Source organism: Cetorhinus maximus, chromosome X (genome assembly GCF_964194155.1).
Source record: "Cetorhinus maximus chromosome X, sCetMax3.hap1.1, whole genome shotgun sequence".
Lineage (NCBI taxonomy): Eukaryota > Metazoa > Chordata > Chondrichthyes > Lamniformes > Cetorhinidae > Cetorhinus > Cetorhinus maximus.
Window position 1 is genome coordinate 15253474 of NC_135917.1, and position 21176 is coordinate 15274649.

General features: G+C 44.5%; 1 long non-coding RNA gene across 1 annotated transcript in view; it reads right to left on the reverse strand.

Moving 5' to 3' along the window:
* LOC144672657 (uncharacterized) overlaps nucleotides 1-11545 on the reverse strand; it is a 30826-nt gene extending 19281 nt beyond the window's left edge. Inside the window, exon 1 of the long non-coding RNA XR_013574128.1 lies at nucleotides 11037-11545. This is a non-coding gene — a long non-coding RNA (uncharacterized LOC144672657). The remainder of the gene's footprint in view (nucleotides 1-11036) is intronic.
* Nucleotides 11546-21176: the final 9631 nt, after the last annotated feature.

A 21176-nucleotide genomic window follows, 5' to 3' on the forward strand; every position in this document is an offset into this window, starting at 1 on the left:
ATAAATTATTGGGAAAAAAAAGGGGGATCGGAAAGGGGGTGGGGATGGAGGAGAGAGTCATGATCTAAAATTGTTGAACTCAATATTCAGTCCAGAAGGCTGTAAAGTGCCTATTCGGAAGATGAGGTGCTGTTCCTCCAGTTTGCATTAAACTTCACTGGAACAATGCAGCAGGCCAAGAACAGACATGTGGACATGAGAGCAGGGTGGAGTGTTGAAATGGCAAGCGACAGGGAGGCCTGGGTCATGCTTGCGGACAGACCGAAGGTGTTCTGCAAAGCAGTCACCCAGTCTGCGTTTGGTCTCTCCAATGTAGAGGAAACCACATTGGGAGCAACAAATGCAGTAGACTAAATTGAGGGAAGTGCAAGTGAAATGCTGCTTCACTTGAAAGGAGTGTTTGGGCCCTTGGACGGTGAGGAGAGGGTAAGTAAAGGGGCAGGTGTTGCACCTTCTGCAGTTGCATGGGAAGGTGCCATGGGAGGGGGTTGAGGTGTAGGGGGTGATGGAGGAGTGGACCAGGGTGTCCCAGAGGGAACGATCCCTGTGGAATGCCGCCGGGGGGGTGAAGGGAAGATGTGTTTGGTGGTGGCATCATGCTGGAGTTGGCGGAAATGGCGGAGGATGATCCTTTGAATGTGAAGGCTGATGGAGTGATAAGTGAGGACAAGGGGGACCCTATCATGGTTCTGGGAGGGAGAGGAAGGCGTTTTGGAGGAAATTTGTTTTGGATTTCCAGCATCCGCAATTTTTTGCTTTTATGAAAGTCTTGCAACTTGGCAGCTTCTGCACACTTGACAGCAAGGAAAATTTTCTCTACTTTCTCAACGCACGTTATTTGACCCATGCACCAAGACGAGTCCAAAACCAGCTGTCCCCCTCTCAGGTGCCTGCTGCTGTACAACTGGAGCCCAGGGTTTTACTGCCACCCATAGGAGGTGCAAGCATCAGCCTTCGGACCACATGAGCATAGTTTTCCATCCTTGGCATCATCCTGGTGGATATGCTGCTTACTTTCTGTGGCCTGGATGTCCTTTCTATAATGGTGTGTCCAAAACTGCACACACTAATTTAATTGTGCCCTGACTAATCACTTGTACAAATTTATTATTACTTCTTTGCCCTAGTACTCTGTGCCCTAATTCTCAAACATGACATGCTATAGAGCCTTTTGCTTTATATACCTGAACCCCCATTTGCAGGCAGTGATGTATTTGAAACCTTGTGTCTCTCTCTCTTTATCCACACTTTTCAGTATTTTTCCATTCATTTTAGACCCCCTTTTTACCTTCAAGTTAAATCATACCTGCAACTTGTTTGCCCATTTGGTTAACCTAGGTCCTTCTAAAGATTTTTAGAATGTGAAATTCAATCACCCTGATTTTCGGGCACAGGGATTGTGGCTCACAGCGCGCCTGTGCCTGTTAGATATTAGATGAGTAAGCCAGAAAATTGGTCTACCCACCTCATTTCCATGACTGTGGTGTTGAAAGGAGTGGTCCTTGCACAGTCCCTGTGCGCATTTTGGTGCAGGCATTCTCTGCACACTCTAGGGTGCTGAATATTGTTCAGTAGAAAGCATGCATTGCAGGCAGTCTCACCTATTTAAGGAGCAGTTCCTATGAAAGGGAAGTTGCAGTAATGCATTGCAAGCTACTGGATAATTGGTTTTGGACACTTCGTGAGAAGCCAGGTCATAGCAAGAGTCTCCTAGATTCAGCGACACCAGCCTGGCCACACTACCAAGAGGTTGAAGCCAGGAAGGAAGCCATGTTTTCAGCAGGAGGCAGAAAGCCCTCCAGAGTAACCCCGAAAGAAGTGGGAGCATGTCACAAGGGCAGTCATTGCAAGAGTGTGGCACTATGGACCTGGTAGCCGTGCTGCAAAAGATTTAATGATCTCATTCGGGTGGCCAAGGTGAGTGAATGCATCTGTGCATCACATCTCTCACCCAGCACACTACACACCTCTCGCACTGCTCAATACACCACACCCCCATCACTTACCCAGCACCACACCCTGACGCTCAGGATCAACGTTCCTTTAACTTTTTTTGGGTGCACAGGTGGTTTATTTAAATGCTTGAACCATTTAAATTTTCTTTGCATGGTCATGCACATGCAGTAATTTGAAGGGCTGCTTTGTGCGCAGCCTTCATGGGGAATTTTAGATTGCTGCATGACTGTGCAGTTTAGAGGGATTGCTCAGGACTCACTCCTAGCATTTAATACTACATCTCACCCATGCACACCTTCGAAGCATACCAGCCGCACACACAACCCTTTCAATGCCTCCATGTTCCTCTGGCTATTTGACTGTGGCAGCCAATGCACTGGCTCAAGGTCAGTGACATTCTGCCCTTTTTCTTGCAGGAGAAGGTGGCACACAACAAGAGAAAAAGCTAGAAGCCCAGGTCATATACATCACCTCATCACCCTGGTGGAAATGGTCCTTAGAATAATGGGGAGCAGTGCTATGGAACTGGAGACAATTCCGGATGATTGTAAGTTGCTGCCTTATGCACCTTCTCATGAGCTCCTAACCCTCATCCTGAAAGGTGCCATGAAATGGAAACTGCACATGGAGTGACCAGCCCAAACTGCTGACACCCATTTTGCTTTTAACTCACTTATAAAAATATTTTTACTTTCTAGTTTTATAGTAGCAATGATCTGGACCCATGCTAATTATGGAGAATGCTAATTCTCATACTTCGGATGACTCCGTCTGATGAATTTTTATCTTAAGGACCTTGGGAGCCTAAAAGTCTGTCTCAAGCTTTACCCGTCTATTGTTAAAAGATTTTTCAGAACAATCATAAACACAAAAAAGTTTGGGCCTGATTTATTGGTATGGCCTTTCAATATTTGGCCATCTGGCTTTTCAGCATTTTAAACACCAAAACTGTGCTGTGTTTATCAAATCCTCAATTATCAAATAGGAAGTGTTAACCCTATCCTATCTTGTTATATTCACTGCTAGTTTTCTCACTGTGTAATGGGAACTTTGCTCTATATCAAACTCATTCCATACTCAAGGTGAAAGTGCTTGATGAGCAATGCAGATGGACCTTTACCCGGCAGCTCCAAATTTTCAAAAAAAACAAAGACCATGCGAAGTTTTGCAATGGTTGTTCCTTCCCTAATTTCAATTGGCTACTGGTTCTTGAAAAGTTTACCTTGAGACCTTGTCACTCGGTTGGGGAATATAAAATGCAGCATTGCAGCAGCTCTTAAAGGGCTGCAGCTAGAAGGAGAAGATGTGGCAGCTAAGTGATCCAATTGCTTGCATTGACACAGCAGAGATAGTTTAAACAATGCAACGGCTTTCAGCCCATTCATGGAGGATGAAAGAGACAAATCAGTCAATTAAGTTCTTTCAATTGGCTTCTTTGAGATTTTGCAAACAAATCATAGATAAACACTTCCTGGAAGCCAATCATTCAATTGCTAATCATTCCCTAAGAGTTAAAGGGCATAAGATTTGGATCAGTAGCTTGAATCTGAGTGCTCTCCTGGGGGTGTACATGGCACTGCCGGCTACTTCCAGTATGGCCTGTGTGACACTCCAGCTTGAGAAGGGAACACGCTTTGATGTCCCCTGTGAGCACTAGAAGTATTGGAACTGGCAAGGTATTGTACATCAATACTGGCTGATGTGATGCCTGTTTTTCAAATTTGGACCACATAGGGCTATTCAATTAATTTGCACGTCACTCAACAAGGATCAGGTGCTCAGCTGCAAGAAGGGCCCTGGACCAGTCAGTAAATGACAGGTGAAGTTTTGTTTGACCATCTTAGCACCCTTGCCTTTGAATCAGAGGGTTGTGGGTTCATGTCCCACTCCCGGAAACCAAGAACTGTGATTGTACTCGAAAGAGTTGCAATCTGTGACTGTTAATAACTCGAAAGAATTTTTGAGGTGTCAGCTGTGGCTCAGTCCATAGCACCCTCGCCTTTGAATCAGAAGGTTGTGGGTTCATGTCCCACTCCCGGAAACCAAGAACTGTGATTGTACTCAAAAGAGTTGCAATCTGTGATTGTTGATAACTCGAAAGAATTTTAGAGGAACCAGAGGCTGGCTGGTTGGGGATAAGGGCTATCTCTCCTCCCCCCACCCCGGCATTTGACTCATGACCCCTCTCTATCATTGTGAGCAGAGCACCCTGGACCTGCAATGAGAGCCACGGAGCTACTCGGAACATCATTGATCAGGCCTTCTCAAAAAACGTTTCTAATTTTGAGGGCTGGCGGTGGGGGGGTGCGCTGCGGGGAGAAGCACTGCAGTACATTGCCAGAGCAGGTCTCGAAGCTCATGGTGGACTGTTGCGTTCTCCAGAACCTCACCATTATGAGGGCACAGCCATTACCACCAGGCATGCAGAGGCTACCTCAGGAGGAGGAGGAACTGGAAGAGGAGGAGGCAGGGGGAAGAGGAGGCAGGGGGAAATGCATCCTGGACCCCTTGTAATCTGATGAGCAGAGAGAGTGGATTATTAGGCTCAGATTTCAGTGAAACAACTTTTGCACACCAGAATGGACCCACCATTGCCCACCGTTACACCCATCTGAGATGCTCCATTACAACATCCCTTTGGCCACCATCTAACCATAAAAGTCATCAACAAAAACCTCTTTGTTACGTCTTTACCCAACAACACATCCATTTATACAAACAGAAATGAACTATTCACCTTGTGTGCCCCTTTAGTGCTTGTCTTCTGGGGGTACACAGTGCCAGTATGAGCTGGCAGCTTCAAGTGTCACACCAAATAACAGCGCTTCTCATCACTGGTGTGGGGTTGCTCTCCCTCCATGTCCTGGGTGTGCTGAGGGTGGCCAGCTGGGAGTTCTTGGGTATCTGAAAGCATAAAAGCAGAAGGGCAGGGATGGTTTAAGGGAAGGGGGTATGGATGAAGGCAGGATGTCCATGGTCACATCATCTCAGCTTTCACTTCATACCAAGCAGGAAGGGAGTGAGGTGGAAGTTGAGAACGGGCCTAAGGCAGTAACTTACAAACATCCTCGACTGTCTTGGTGACTGTGGATGCCATGGGCTTTGTTGCAGCTGGCTACATGATTCGAAGTACCATCTCCACCAGGCTAAGAGTGAATGGAGTGGTAGTGGTTTCCCCCATGCCCCTGCCCAATTCTCTGGTTCCCCCTTCAGTTATGGGCCACCTTGTTCTGCAAGAGGGAGGAAATAAATGTCAGCGTGGCACTTGCCTGGTTTAGCTGAATAGCTCGGGCTCCTGGCATCACCTGAGCCTGAAGGAAGCCACATATGAGTCAATTTTCCAGTTTTATTTTGAGTATGTCCAGATTTTGCTGGATATGGACATGGACTGTTTCAGTATCTGAGGAATTGCGAATGGTGCTGAACAACACAATCAGTAGCGAACATCCCCACTTCTGACCTTATGATGGAAGGAAAGTCATTGATGAAGCAGCTGAAGATGGTTGGGCCGAGGACACTACCCTGAGGAACTCCTGCAGTGATGTCCTGGAATTGAGTTGACTGACCTCCAACAACCACAACCATCTTCCTTTGTGCTAGGTATAACTACAACCAGAGAGTTTTCTTTCTGATTCCCATTGACTTCAATTTTGCTTGGACTCCTTGATGCCACACTTGGTCAAATGCTGCCTTGATGTCAAGAGCAGTCAGTCTCACCTCACCTCTGGAATTCAGCTCTATGTTTGGACCAAGGCTGTAATGCTGTCAGGAGCTGAGTGGCCCTGGGGGAACCCAAACTGAGCGTCAGTGAGCAGGTTATTGCTGAGTAAGTGATTCTTGATAGCACTGTTGCAAACACCTTCCACCACTTTGCTGGTGATCGAGGGGAAGCTGATGGGGCGGTAATTGGCCGGGTTGGATTTGTCCTGCTTTTTATGTACAGGATATACCTGGGCAGTTTTCCACATTGGTCAGGTGGATGCCAGTGTTTTAACTGTACTGGAACATCTCTGTGCAATGTGTTTTCAGACTGTTGCCATCATGTCTGTAGATACCAATGCTCAAGGGGGTGGCAGGGGGGAGGTGGTCCAGAAATCTGTCCTCCATCAGATTACTGGGATTGCTGAGGCACTGCTCTGGGGGAGTGGCAGTGGCTTTGCAGAACATGAATCTGCTGTCCTTACTCTCAGGATGATAGCATTCGTCTTCCCACTACTGCCATTCCGTCAGTACTCATGCTGTTGTGTCTCAGCTGGCTGACCAGCCCAGACTGCTGACACCCATACCAAGGTGCTGTAGTCTGAAGCTGGGCCCTCAAGGACCAGAGTTGCTCGAGAGTGTCCTGTAAGACCATCTATAGTCTCCCACAGTGAAAGTCAGTAGCCTTCTATCAGCCATGCTGCAGCCACCAGGGTAGCACTGTGTAGGAGCACTAGTACAGGCAAAGGCACCTGCAGGACACTGAAATGGTGATTAGTTAACCTTTGTCTGTGCTATTGAAAGTGTTATTGGATAAAGTTGGCATGGAATGTTTTTTTTGTGGTGCCTGTGATCTCAGCACTTTGACCAAAAGGTCTTGTGATGGTTAGTAGCAGAGGGATGAAAAGGTAGGGAATTGTGGAGCAATGGTTTCAGGAGAATCGGAATGTGATGAGCCGCTCATGGATAGCCCTACTCGAGCGATGATTTCCTGGATTCCTCCTCCCTTCCTCCACCTCCTCCTCCTCTGGCCCATGCTCTTCCTCTTCTTGAATTGTTCACTGAAGGCTTGGTGGCAAGTGCTGCGCTCTCATGATATCCAGGATGTATAGGACACAGCTGACCCCCAGAAATTTGGAGACACATTCTGACAAGTATGAGAGCTCTTCCTATGAGCAGTCCAGGCAGGGAACAATTGTTTGAGAATGCTGATGGTTTCCTCCATGATGTTCCTGATCATGGCATATCTCTTGTTGTACAAACACTGTCCATCTGTGGTCAGGTGGTGGAGGGGAGTTGTGAGACATATGCATGGTAGGTAGTCCTTGTCGCTAAGCAGCCACCCTCTGGTTCAATGTGGTGACTCGAAGATCGCTGGAAAGGCTGACTGGCACAGGATAAAAGCATTGTAGCTGCTGGCAGTTTTGCGGGCATTCACCAACATGATGTTCTGTGCATGGTGTTAAGAATCTCAAAACTTACCTCAGAGGTCAGGAACTCCACGTCCTGACAAACCTCAGGCCTCCCACTCATGCGGCGGCCCTGGAACTGGCTGCACATGAGGTTCGGATATCTCCCGTTCTTCAGGCCCAGGACAGGGCATGTGCACTTGTGCATAGAGATAAAGAACGGCGTGAAAACCCAGGTCAGGTGCGCCACAGTCAGGTAAGTGTCCTGGAGAGAAGGTCCAGGGAGGGGGACAGGGAGATGGTCCCAAGAAGTGTCCGAGAGGCAGGGACAAGAGACAGGGACAGGTCGCAGTTGACTTAAGAGGAGAAACAGTCTCCAATTAAATAAAGAGCTACGGGGAGCAGAGTTTAAATGAAGTGGGCTTGGGAGAAGCCGTGATAGTGGAAGAGGGCTCAAGAGAAGCCCTGAAGATCCGAGAAGGCAGCTGAAAGTTGATGATTTCAATTTACTGGTTGTTGGGGCAAAAGTACCCCTTTTGGAGCAGTAGTGTTCTGCTTGGCATGGCAGAAGAGCTGAAGTTGTGCTCAAGTGTACTCGGAAATCCAGGAGAATGTAATCTTGGAAGGCAAGATTGAAACCCTGCGAGGTGGGCCATTGTTGAAGCCATCTGAGTGGAAGCGACTTGGAGGGAATTCCAAAGGAAGATCTTCAAATGTAGAGATTGCAACTCTTGTGAGAAAGATGAAGTTTCAGTGAGATTGGCTCACAGTGTTACTGATAATTTGACATTTACTGGACAGGGTGGTGTGTTCGACCACAGTTCACCTGTTAATTTACATGTACCTCATACTTACCCTGAATGTTGGAGTATAAGGTAGATATTGTAAATTGTTTTATCTCTCTAAACTTGGATAGTAAAGTTTATTTTTGTTTGTTCCAAACTTGTGGAATCTTGTGGCTTTATTCACTTAGTGTCTTAAATCTTAAACTTTGTCTACTTTAAACAAAACATTATTGGTCCCTAACCAGATCTCACCAAGGACCATAATAATGGTCACACATCAAGTACCCATTGAGGGAATGGGGCCCTTTCTGATTTTTGTACACCTCTACTTTGTAATGAGGCAAAGTCACATCCTTGCAGATAATAGTTCCCTGCACCATTGGGAAGACAACTACCCTAGCAAAGCCATGTGCTTGCTCCTCCTGCTTTTCTCTGTTAGAAAGAAGACAAGTCATCTCTCCTAGTATCCAGGGCCTTGCTAATCTTTTTTATTTATGTATTTATTATCTCATTGGATATGGGTGTCCCTGCAAGGCCAGCATTTGTTGCCCATCCCTAATTGCCCTTGAACTGAGTGGCTTGCTAGGCCATTTCAGAGGGCAGTTAACCACATTGCTGTGGGTCTGGAGTCACATATAGGCCAGACCAGGTAAGGATGGCAGATTTCCTTCCCTAAAGGGCATTAGTGAACTAGATGGGTTTTTGCAACAATCAATGATAGTCTCGGTAATGGTGACCATGAAATTGGCTTTCAATTTCAGACTTTTTATTAATTGAATTTAAATTCCACCAGCTGCCATGGTAGGATTTGAACCCATACCTGCAAAGGATTTGCTTGGGCATCTGAACTACTAGCCTAGTAATGTTATCACTATGCCATCGTTGCACTCCATTTGATGCAACAATGAACAATGAACTGAGAGATTTTGGTAAAGATTTATTTTCATGGAACGTGGCTGCCGCTGGCTAGGCCAGCATTTGTTGCCCATCCCCAATTGTCCTTGAAAAGGTGGTGGTGAGCCGCCTTCTTGAACCACTGCAGTCTATCTGGTGTAGGTACACCCACAGTGCTGTTAGGAAGGGAGTTCCAGGATTTTGAACTGGCGACAATGAAGGAACGGTGATATAGTTCCAATTTAGGATGGTAAGTGGCTTTGAACCTGACGAAGAGTCATATTCAGCTTGAAACATTAACTCTGTTTCTCTCTCCACAGATGCTGCCAGATCTGCTGATTATTTCCAGCACTTCTGTTTTAACTTCAGATTTCCAGCATCTGTAGAATTTTACTTTACTGCCACAGTTTGTTCACTCTGCATGTTTCTGACACACTCGTGGCACACCCTCACTATCACCTTTCCCAAGATGGTGATCGGCATGGGCTGCACCAGAAGTTGCTGGAAGCAGACCACACATCATTTTTATCCCCTTCGGGCTCCTGTAGTCCTGAAACCAGTGGCGCTATGGAGTCTAATTTTGTGGCCTCTGTATGCTGGAGTACAGGGAGATTAAAAATGGCTGATCATCACAGACTTCTTGAATCAAACAGATATATCCTAACCTCATAGGAAATGCGATGTACATTCAAGTTGGATATAGTCTGTTATTAATGAATAATTTGGATTGATTTTTCTGGTTAGTGTTGTACTTCAGGATTAACCTTTATACTTTACCAATGCAGCAGCCACTTATTGAACTTGGTCAGTGCAATGTAGACAAGTAATAAATTAATTGACTACAGTGTGAATTGGCAACAGAAGAGGAATAAATTTAGAATATCCCCCCAAGAATGAAGCAGCAACACTTCGTCAGGTTTTCAAATTTCTATTTAAGCTGGAGGCAAAAAATAGAAAAATGTTAGGAATTGATCTGGTCATGTTCAGATTCAGATTCAGTAAAGTTGGAAGAGATTACTGCATTGATCCTCCCATCGCTTCGACAGACAAGTGTTCAGCAAGCAAAAAAAAAGAGACCGGTTTACAGTCTAGGTTGGTGTCTTGTGACGTTAGGCCAAGTCTCGATTTGCATAACCGATTGCAAATATTGCATATGAAGTCAATGTTAGAGGAATGGATGGAAGCATTGGCTTTGTGCCACACTCGCTTGTCCTGAAGGCACTTGACTCTGTTCTCCTCAAATGTTGAAATTGTTTGATGACAGAGACTTCTCCATTTGGGTCTGTCCAAGGTTGTTTCTTCCCATGTATTGGGACCCAGTTTGCAGTCTGAGGTTAGCTTTCAGATTGTCTTTATATCTAAGTTTGGGATGTTTTGTAGTCAGACGTCTTGTTGTCTGGGTTCCCTTGCTAAGCTGGCTGTAGAGTACTGCCTTTGATATGTGGGAATCTTCCATGTGAACCACATGACCCATCTAGCAAAGCTGAGCTCTGATCAGCATACTCTCGATGCCAGGTATGCAGAACTTTGCAAGAACTCAGTGTTGAGGATTTTGTCTTACCACCAGAGATTGCAAGTAGATCACAGACAGCAAAGATGGAACGCTTCCAGCTGTTTGTGTGATACGAGCATACGAATTCGGAGCAGGAGTAGGCCACTCAGCCCCTCAAGCATGCTCCGCCGTTCAATAAGATCACAGCTGATCCGAAATGTAACGTCAACCCCACATTCTGGCCTACCTCCTGATAACCTTTCACCCCCTTATTAATCAAGAATCTATCTAGCTCTGCCTTAAAAATATTCAAAGACTCTCTTCCTGAAAAGGCAGTGGAAGCAAAGTTCCAAAGACTTACAACCCTCAGAAAAAAATTCTCCTCATCTATCTTAAATGAGCGACCCCTTATTTTTAAACAGTGACCCCTAGTTGTAGATTCTCCCACAAGAGGAAATATCCTTTCCACATCCACCTTGTCAAGACCTCTCAGGATCTTAAAGGTGTCAAATTATTTCTAAACTCCAGTAGATACAAGCTTAACCTGTCCAGCGTTTCCTCATAAGGCAACCCACCCATTCCTGGTATTAGTCTAGTAAACCTTCTCTGACCTGCTTCTAACGCATTTACATCCTTCCTTAAATAAGGAGACCAATACTGTACACAATACTCCAGATGCAGTCTCACCAATGCCCTGTACAGCTAAAGTGTAACTTCCCTACTTTTGTAATCAATTCCCCTCACAATAAATGATAATATTCTATTAGCTTTCCTAATTACCTGCTGTACCTGCAGACTAACCTTTCGTGACTCATGAACTAGGACACCCAGATCCCTCTGAATCTTCGAGCTCTGCAATCTGATGCTGGTAGGTTGTCTAAGCCTTGCACCCATAGAGAAATGATGTAAGAACCACTGTCTGGTAGACTTCGATCTTTGTTCAGAGCCAAACTCCATGCTCTTTCCAAAATCTGTGAGTGAGTGAACTGCCAAACGTTGAGCTTGCTTTTACCAGGCGATGGTTGATTTTGTCATTCGGCATCGTGTTATTGGAGAGGATACTCCCAAGATAGCAAAATCTTCATACCGAATGGAGGAGTGTGTAGTTGATAATGACTGTGGGGTCTTGAAGACCAGAGGCAGGCTGATACAAGATCTCTATCTTCCTCAGACCTATTGCCAGGCTAAAGTGTTCTGAGGCTAGGGAAAAGCGATCAAACAGCAGCTGAATGCCCTCCAGAGTATGTGCTATGAGAGTACAGTCCACGAACAAGAGTCCACTCAGTAGCTGTTCAGTAACCTTTGTGCAGATCTTGAGCCTTTACAAGCTGAAAATGCTGTTATCTGTCCAGAACTGAATGTGCACTCCTGTGTCAAGATCTTTGAGTGCGTACTGGAGCATGGCCAAAAAGTGAAAGGCAAACAGAGCTGGAGCCAGTACATAGCCTTGCTTGGTGCCATTGGTGACAGGAAAGGCATCTGATGACGTACCACTTTGCATCACACTGGCCATCGTGCCAATGTGAAATGAGCAAATGACACTGATCACCTTTTCAGGGCACCCATATTTATACAGAACTTTCCAAAGGCCTTTCTGGTTTACTGTATCAGGAAAACGAACACCATATAGATGTCCTTTTCTTGAACTTGATATGCTGCAGAGATCATGCCCACTGTTCCCCATCCTGCACTGAAGCCACACTGTTATTCTGGGTACACAAGAGTTAATGAGGTGAGTGACAATTGGATTAAGAATAACCCTTGCAAGAATTTTCCCTGCTGTTGAAAGAAGTGATATTCCACGATGATTGTCACAGATGGGTTTGCTCCCTTTCTGTTTGTAGAGATTAGCTATGGAGGCATCCTTGTCTTGGGGCACAGTGCCCTGGTTCCAGATTAGGCAGAATAGACTGGTGAGTTTCCTAACCATGTGAGTCCCTCCATACTTGAATACTTCAGGTGGGATGCCATCAGCTCCTGGTGACTTGCCCATAGAAAACTGCTTTATGGCATTCATGACTTCCGCTTGAGAAGGATCAAGAGCAAGCTCTTCCAGAGTGAGGTGCTGTAGAAGTGACTGAATGGCAGCATTGCACACTATGGATTGTTGGTTTAGGAGATTATTCAAGTACTCTGCCCAACGAGGGAGAATCTCATGCCTATTTGTCAGGAGCTGATTACCATCTGCTGAGAGGATAGGTGTCACATCGTTGGTTTTGGAGCCAGGGACTGATCGCAGACCTTCATGTAGAGCCTTCAGGTCATTTTTATTGGCAGTTGCTTGAAGCTCATCAGCCTTGTTTTCCCACGATCGGTTCTTCATCCCTCAGGGAACTGCTACTGGCAGTCTTCTGTCATAACCTTGCACACAGGCGGCCTCATGGTGATGGTCGCTCTCCATATGTTGGAGCAGATGCGGATGTGGAGTTCGTGTGCTCCTGAGGTGACCTTTTCAGGTACAGCACTGCTCTCCCCAATCTGGGCAAGGGGAAGAAAAAGAACCCTAAACACAGCATACTCTCTCTGCACCTGCCTGGCTGCCTCTCCTGGCTAGTCATCCACATACTGCCATAGAAATGTAAAGGCTTAGACTACTCGCCATTGTATGAAGCTCAGTTTATGGAATGTCAGAACACTTTTAGACAACAATATGAGACCAGAGCGCAGAACAGCCTCATAGGTAGAATTCTGGGCAGGTATAACATTGACAGTGCTGCCCAAAGCAAAACAAAGCTTGCTGAGAAATTTCAACTTGGGGAGATTGGTGCAGGCTACACATTCTACTGGATTGGCAAGTTCAAGGAACCAGCCTCGACAGTCAGGTATGGGTTTTGCTATTCAATCTGAACTAGCATGCAAGCTTGACTCCCACTTCCTGCGGGGATCAGCGATCGACTCATGGTTCTTTGTTTAAATCTTGCCAATAACCAGCATGCAACATTCATTAATGCCTATGCTACAATAATGACACATACACTCGAGGTCAAAGAAGCATTCTATGATGACCTCAACAAGAGGAGTACCCCACCAGGACAAACTCATTATTTTTGCTGATTTCAATGCCTGAGTGGGCACAGACTGTTATATATGGAGAAGAGTACTAGGACATCACGGTATTGGCAGAGCAAACTCCAATGGCCAGCTCCTTCTCTCTAAATGCAGTGATTTTGACCTAACCATCACAAACAGAGTCTTCCAACAAACAGACAAACTGAAAACAAATCCAAACACTGGCACATGTTGGACTACGTTATTGTACGATAGAGAGATTTCAAGGGCGTTCGCTCTACCTGCTCCAGAGGTGCAGAATGCTGGTCCAACATTCTGCTTGTCAGGAGTATCGTGTCTTTGAAGATAAAATCTCAAGTGCTTCAACACAGTCAAGCCACAAAGGAAGTATATAGATATAGAATGTACAGAGGTGAAGTAAAAATGGAAATTAGGAAAGCAAAAAGAGGATGCGAAAAAATATTGGCAAATAAAATCAAAGAAAATCATCAGATGTTTTACCGGTACATTAAGAACAAGAGAATAACTAAGGAAAAGGTAGGGCCTATCAGAGATGTACATGGTAACTTGTGTGTTGATGCTGAAGATGTGGGCAGGGTTCTCAATGAGCACTTTGTCTCTGTCTTCACTAAGGAGAGGGATGATGCAGAGGAAGAATGTGAAATATTAGGTACAATAAGCATAGTGAGAGGGGAAGTACAGGAGGGACTGGCATCCTTGAAGGTGGATAAATCACCAGGGCCAGATGGATTGTATCCCAAGCTGTTGAAGGAAGCCAGAGAGGAAATAGCGGATGCTCTGAGGATAATTTTCCAATCCTCACTAGATATAGGTGACGTCCCAGAGGATTGGAGGTCTGCGAATGTTGTACTATTATTTAAAAAAGGTGCCAGGGATAGGCCAGAAAATTATAGGCCGGTAGTCTGACTTCAGTGGTGGGTAAATAATTGGAAACAATTCTGAAAGACAGATAAAACTGTCACTTAAAGGCACCGATTGATCAGGGATAGTCAGCATGCTTTTGTTAGGGAAAGATCGTGCCTTACTAACTTAATGGAATTTTTTGAGGAAGTAACAAGGAGGATTGATGAGGGTAGTGTAGTAGATGTTGTCTACATGGATTTTAGTAAGGCATTTGACAAGGTCCCACATGGCAGACTGGTCAGGAAAGTGAGATCTCATGGGATACAGGGGAAGGTGGCGAGTTGGATCCAAAATTGGTTCAGTGACAGGAAACAAAGGCTAATGGTCAATGGATAATTTTGCGAATGGAAAACAGTTTCCAGTGGTGTTCCACAGGGCTCAATGTTGGAACCCTTGCTGTTTGTTGTACATATTAATGATTTAGACTTAAATGTGGGAGGCATGATTGGGAAATTTGCACATGACACAAAAATTGGCCGTGTAGTTGATAGTGAAGAGGATAGCAGTCAACTCCAGAATGATATCAATGGTTTGGTTGATTGAGTGGAGAAGTGGCAAATGGAACTCAATTTGGAAAAGCATGAGGTAATGCATTTGGGGAGGGCAAACAAAGCAAGGGAATACTCAATAAATGGGAGGATATTGAGAAATGCTGTTGAGAAAAGGGACATGTTGAAGCTTTTCGCCTTACACTCAGGACATTTCGCAAGAATACCAACATGAGGAAGAAACAAAAATATAAACTGTATGAGAAGAGAGTGCTAATTGGTAGAGGCGTTGCCATGGATAATGCACCTGTGATGGTGACTGACAGTTAACTGCCAAGCATTGTTTGAAATCTAAACCAGGCAGCTTGACCCTGATTGGCATTGCCCTAAGGAATGAGTCAGTGAATGGTTGTCACTTATTTTATTTAGCTAAAACAGACGCACTGTGTGTATATGTTCTTTTTGTCCACAAAGAACAGGGCTCTGTGCATTAATATATGTAACTTCCAGTATATGCAATGCGCCACATTGCGAGCCCGACTGACAATCTTAAATTGGTTGTAATTCTTAACACATTGAGGATTATTTAGCAAATGTCCAATTGCGGAATCACATCTCATGCTGGACACTGTGTTTTGTGTTTTGCAAGCACAGGCTGGTTGAGTACGGTCTTTACCTTGCCCATTGCGAACAGCAGAAAGGACATGCTGTTTGATACAGTCCGCCAGTCTTTGGGATGTACAGCCTACATACCTAGCATCACATTGGCACTGAAATTCATATACCACATTACTCATGTGCGTGATAGGCAGAATGTCTTTTTGGCTTGACGGCAGCATCCTGTTAGTGGCAAATACCACTCATGTTGCTACTGTGTAGTAGCAGCGTGAAACAACTAGCTTCACCCGTTGCTCAAATTTTTGAGATACCTTGCCCCTCCAGGGTAATCTGAGGTAGACTGGGCACTTTTCAGGGCCGAAAGTGAAGGCCTTAGGCCCATTCATGCGTTTGCGTGATATACAGCACGAAGTGATCTGATCAGGGTAGCCATTATCCTGCAGGATGCCTTTGATGCCCCTATTTCAGCATCAAGCTTGCATGGTGAGCAAATGGCCCGGGCCCTATTTATAAGGATGCCAATAAGACCAATCTTATAGCATGTGGAACTGTAAGAATCCCAACTTGTATATTGACCAGTGAAGATAGGCTTGCGATAGACCTTGGTAGAGAACCCCTTGGAAGGTTTCTGAACTAATACATCAAGGAAGAGGAGTTCATTTGACGGCTTCATTTCAAAGGTGAATTTGTGCGCAGGATGGAGCCCATTAAGACATGAAAGGAAATTATTACATGCAGCTGCGGATTTAAATATAGCAAATGTATCATTCAATATTGGAAATATGCAAGGGGTAGGAGGTTAGGTGTCATTCCATCAAAGACATGTTTCTCATGCAACCCAGCAAAGATGTTTGCGAGAGCTGGGCTTAGAGGGATTACCATGGCAACACCATCTATTTGAGCAAACATGGTATCATTAAAGCTGAGCTCAAATGTGCACATTACTCCTTCAAAGAACTCCAGTAAATTGGTTAAACATGATTTCCCTTTCACCAAATCATGCTCACTCTTCCCTATTACCTTGAGTTTGTTTAAGTGCCCAGCCATAACCTTCAGTCTGTTGGAACCTTTCCACAGTCTTGCGAATTTTGGAAAATTAACACTAACACATCATCTACTACCTCATTAGCTACCTTTTTTAAGACCCTAGGATGAAGTCCATCAAGACCCGGAGACTTGTCAACCCACAGCTCCATCAGTTTGCTTATTACCGCTTCCCTAGTGATTGTAATTTCACCAAGTTCCCCTCTCCCTTCCACCTCCTGATTTACTGTGATTACTGGAATGTTTTTTGTATCCTCTATACTGAAGACAGAAGCAAAACATTTGTTTATTTCATCCTCCATTTCCTTATTATCTATTATAACTCCCCACTGTCACTCTCGAGGACCGACATGCATTTTACTTACTCTTTTCCTTTTTAAATACCTGTAGGAACTCTTGCTATCTGTTTTTACATTTAAAGCTAGCTTCCTCTCATACTCTAATTTCTTTCTTCTGATTAACCTTTTAGCCACTCTCTTCTGTTCTTTCTATTCTGACCAATCATCTGACCTGCCACTCATCTTTTCACAGTTATATGTTTTTTCCTAAAGTTTGATGCTTTCCTTAACTTCTTCACTTAACCACGGGTGGTGGGTCCTCTCGTTAGAATTTTTCTTTATAGTAGGAATGTACTCATTCTGATTATTCTGAAATATCCCCTTAAATGTCTGCCACTGCTTCTCTATTGATCTATCCTCTAGCTTAGTATCTGAGTTCACTTCAGCTAGCTCAGCTTTCATGCCTACATAGTTGCCCTTATTTAAGTTTAAGATACTAGTCTTAGACCCACTCTTCTCCCTTTAAAACTGGATGTAAAATTTCATCATATTGTGGTCGTTGCTACCTAGTGGTGCCTTCACTATGAGCTCATTAATTAACCCTGTCACATTACACAACACCAAGTCTAATATAACTTGCTCTTAGGTTGGTTGCAGAACGTGCTGCTCTAAAAAAACTAACTCAAATGCACTCGATGAACTCCTCATCCGGGCTACTACTACCAATCTGATTTTTTCCAGTTTATATCTAGATTAAAATCACCCATGATTATTGCTGTCCCTTTTATCATATGCACCCAATATTTCCTTTGTTTCCTGTTTTATGCTGTACCACTGCCTTCAGCCGCCAGTCGGATTGCTGCTTTTCTCTTGAGCCATGGTGAAGTTTCCAGTCAATGAAAACTTTTTTGCTTATGCTTGCTTATGTTCTGTATCTCTTGGTCATTTTCATCAAACCAATCAGGTGCTTGTTATGGTATACTTTAGGGTTGACCAGGCACTATGCTACACTGTGGTTCCTGATGGTTGGAGGTTGAGAGGTTGGCAGTGAGGCACTGCCTGAGAAGGGCCACCTGGGTGGGACCTTTGAGGCCTTCGATGTTAACTTTCTTGCAGCATTGCCTCTGTTGACTCCGCTGTTTGGGGGCCAGGCTGATGGAGATGGTAGATCGGATAAGGTGATGATCAGTCCAGCATTTGTCAGTACCTCTCATGGCATGGATGATGTATGTGGACATCTCTGCGATCCCTTGCTTTAACGATGACGTAGTCAAGCAAATGCCGGTGTTATGCCATGAGTTCTTGTGCTTGTTATGAGCAAGATGGTTCCTATGCAGTCAGGGAGCCCCTCACTACGCTGGTTTGTTTGTGGCCATCGTCTGCCATCCATTGCTGTTTTTCCCCTCTAAATCCTCACTTCTGCTAATTAAGTTCCCCTGATTCTAACTGTGGGTACATTTTAACCCAACTGCTAGTTTAAACAGCCTCTGCCTGATGGATCAAACCCCATCCCCTGACCTACCTTGTTAGCTCTGTTAAAGATCTGGAAAAGCCCTGGCTGCCAATTTCCTCCCAAATCTGGCTTCAAATTCCTGGACTTCACTGAACATCTAAACCATGTTTCTGCACTGGACTACATTGGAAAAAAGACCCTACTTCTGTCCAGAATTTGCTGCTATTTTTTTTCTTCTTTCCTGATCTGCAACCTGTGGAAAATCCGTGATCTAAGCTTTCAAGCTTGTCTTCAAACCCCTGCACTCCTCCCAACATTAAGAAGACATTTTATGCTCTGGACTACACTGGCTGTTACCGTAAGACGTAAATTCTGTTTCTGTCTTGGTGATAATCTACAACATTAAAATATCTCGGGCTGGTCTGCTGTCTGCCCTTCCCCCACCACTCCAGTGACTGAGAGACATCAATCTCCACTGAGCTTGTTCCTGGTTCAACTGGTTTTTCAGCTTCAGCCTGTTCCTGGCCACAGGTCACATACACGTCTGCATATGACCTGATAAAGTGCAACCCAATTGGCTTGTCATCAAAGTTGAAGCCCATTGAATAAAAGGAACAGTGCATAGATATGAAATTGACTCAACAAGAAACAGAGTGGGGAATGCTTGTTTGCATTGGAGCAAGGTATATAGTGGGGTTCCTCAGGGGTCGATACTAGTACCACTGCTTTTCTTGATATATATATATATATATAATGACAGACATGGATGTACAGAGCACAATTTCAAAGTTTGCAGATGACACAAAGCTTGGAGTGAATGTGAGGAGGATAGTGATAAACTTCAAGATGACGTAGGCTGTGGAATAGGCGAACACATGGCAAATAAAATTCAATGCAGAGAAGTGTAAGGTGATTAATTTTGGTAGGAAGAACAAGGGGAGGCAAAATAAAATAAAGGGCACAATTATAAAGGGGGCGCAGGAACAGGGAGACCTGGGGAGGGGTATATGTTCACAAATTGTTGAAATCAGACCTACATTCTTAAAACACACAGCTCTTTGCAAGTCTACAGTTTCCTTTTCCAGCTCTTGCAGTTAGCCACCACAGATATATATTATAATTCAATTGACTTAATCAGCTAAATTATTTGCACAACTGATTAATTATCTCTTAAAAGGGAAGCTATTTAGTCCTAGTAATTTGACATAAACAGGAAAAAACACCATTCCACTATTAAAATAAAAGGATGTAATCTCTGTTACAGCAGTTCTGTGAATCACAACTTCCCTCAGCATCCTCAGCAAGGAGAGAGAATCAGCCAAGGTTCCCGCTTCTGATTTCTATTCAGTGATACCTGCTGAGAAGTGTGCAAGCATAGATGCTAGATGAGGTCAGCATTGGGCCAGATTTTGGCCACTTTCAGAAGAGTTAGGGAGAAGAGAAGAAAAAGAAGAGATTAATTCTTCACTCAGCTATTTATCTAAACTTTACACTGAATAGCGTGGACAAAACGTGAAAGACAGAAGGTAGAAATGACTTTGAGATTCTGCACTGCTATTTAGATGTGTGTCATGTCAACTTTAGTCAATTGCCCCCCGAAAATATGCTTGCCAGAGACAAATGTCTTGCAAACACAAAGGCAGAATCTCAATGTGACAGCCACCTCCAATTAATTCATTCAAAATAAACCAGCCCCTCACTGAAACACTCTACAATGCCAGTGAATTTTATTTTAGCTTTGACACTTGCATGTACAAGTTAAAAAGTATAAGAGGGTAACAGTGGCAAAATCTGTGAGGAAATTATTAAGGTTCTGCAATGTTTACTTTGACTCATCAGGGTTCATGTTATTAGCACTCTGCTCCTCCTGACCTTCTAGGAAACCTTTCGAAGAAAAACCTGTTTCTTACCTTAAACAATAAAAACAGAAAATGCTGGAAAAACTCAGCAGGTCTGGCAACCTCTGTGGAGGGAGAAACAGAGTTAACATTTCAAGTCTGTATGACTTCTTCAGAGCTAAAGAATCTTGGTGAGCTCTCTCCACAGATGCTGCCAGACCTGTTGAGTTTTTCCAGCATTTTCTGTTTTTATTTCAGATTTCCAGCATCTGCAATATTTTGCTTTCACCTTACTGTTTCTTACCTTGTCCTCTTTTGACCATTCCTGCATTCAACCAAGTTTCTCTGGCAGATTTGGGTCTGCCTTGTGTCTTCATTAAAAATTACATTGTGGTGCCAGTAACGTCACTAGGCAGCTACTTTTAGATTGAAATTACGTCCCCATCTGCTTCCACTGGAAGCCTTGGCTGACTTCAAAGTCAGCAAAAATAAAATGCTGGTGGGTGGGAAAACTGGGGCTCTGGGCCAGCAAGCGAACTCAGGCAATTTTAAGCTCCCTCACACACCATTCCTGCCTGCCAGGAGTTGGGTGGGGCTAAAACCAACCTCATTCCCCTTCTTTGTAGAGTTTAAAATTGTCAGTTACTTTCAGTTTGTCAATACAAACTGAACTGTTTTAAAGCTCTCATATGAAACCTTTTGAAGTGGCATCTGAAAATACAAATGGTCAAATGGTCATAATCATGTGCTCAAATGGGGAAGCACACTCACAGGCCAGTTACCATTGACCAGAAACTGGACTAGCCATGTAAATACTGTGGAGATCAGAGGCTAGGAATCCTGCAGCGAGTAACTCACCTCCTGACCCCCCAAAGCCTGTCCGCCAAGTCAGGAGTGTGATAGAATACTCTCCACTTGCCTGGAAAATGCAGCTCCAACAAAACTCAAGAAGCTTGACACCATCCAGGACAATGCAACCTGCTTAATTGGCACCCCTTCCACAAACATTCACTCCCTCCACCACCAACGAACAGGGGCAGCAGTGTGTACCATCTACAAGATGCACTGCAAGACTCCTTAGACAGCACCTTCTAAACCGACAACCACTTCCATCAAGAAGGACAAGGGCAGCAGACACATGGGAACACCATCACCTGGAAGTTCCCCTCCAAGCCTCTCACCATCCTGACTTGGAAATATATCGCCATTCCTTCACTTTCGCTAGGTCAAAATCCTGGAACTCCCTCCCTAACAGCACTGTGGGTGTGCAGGGACTGCAGCGGTTCAAG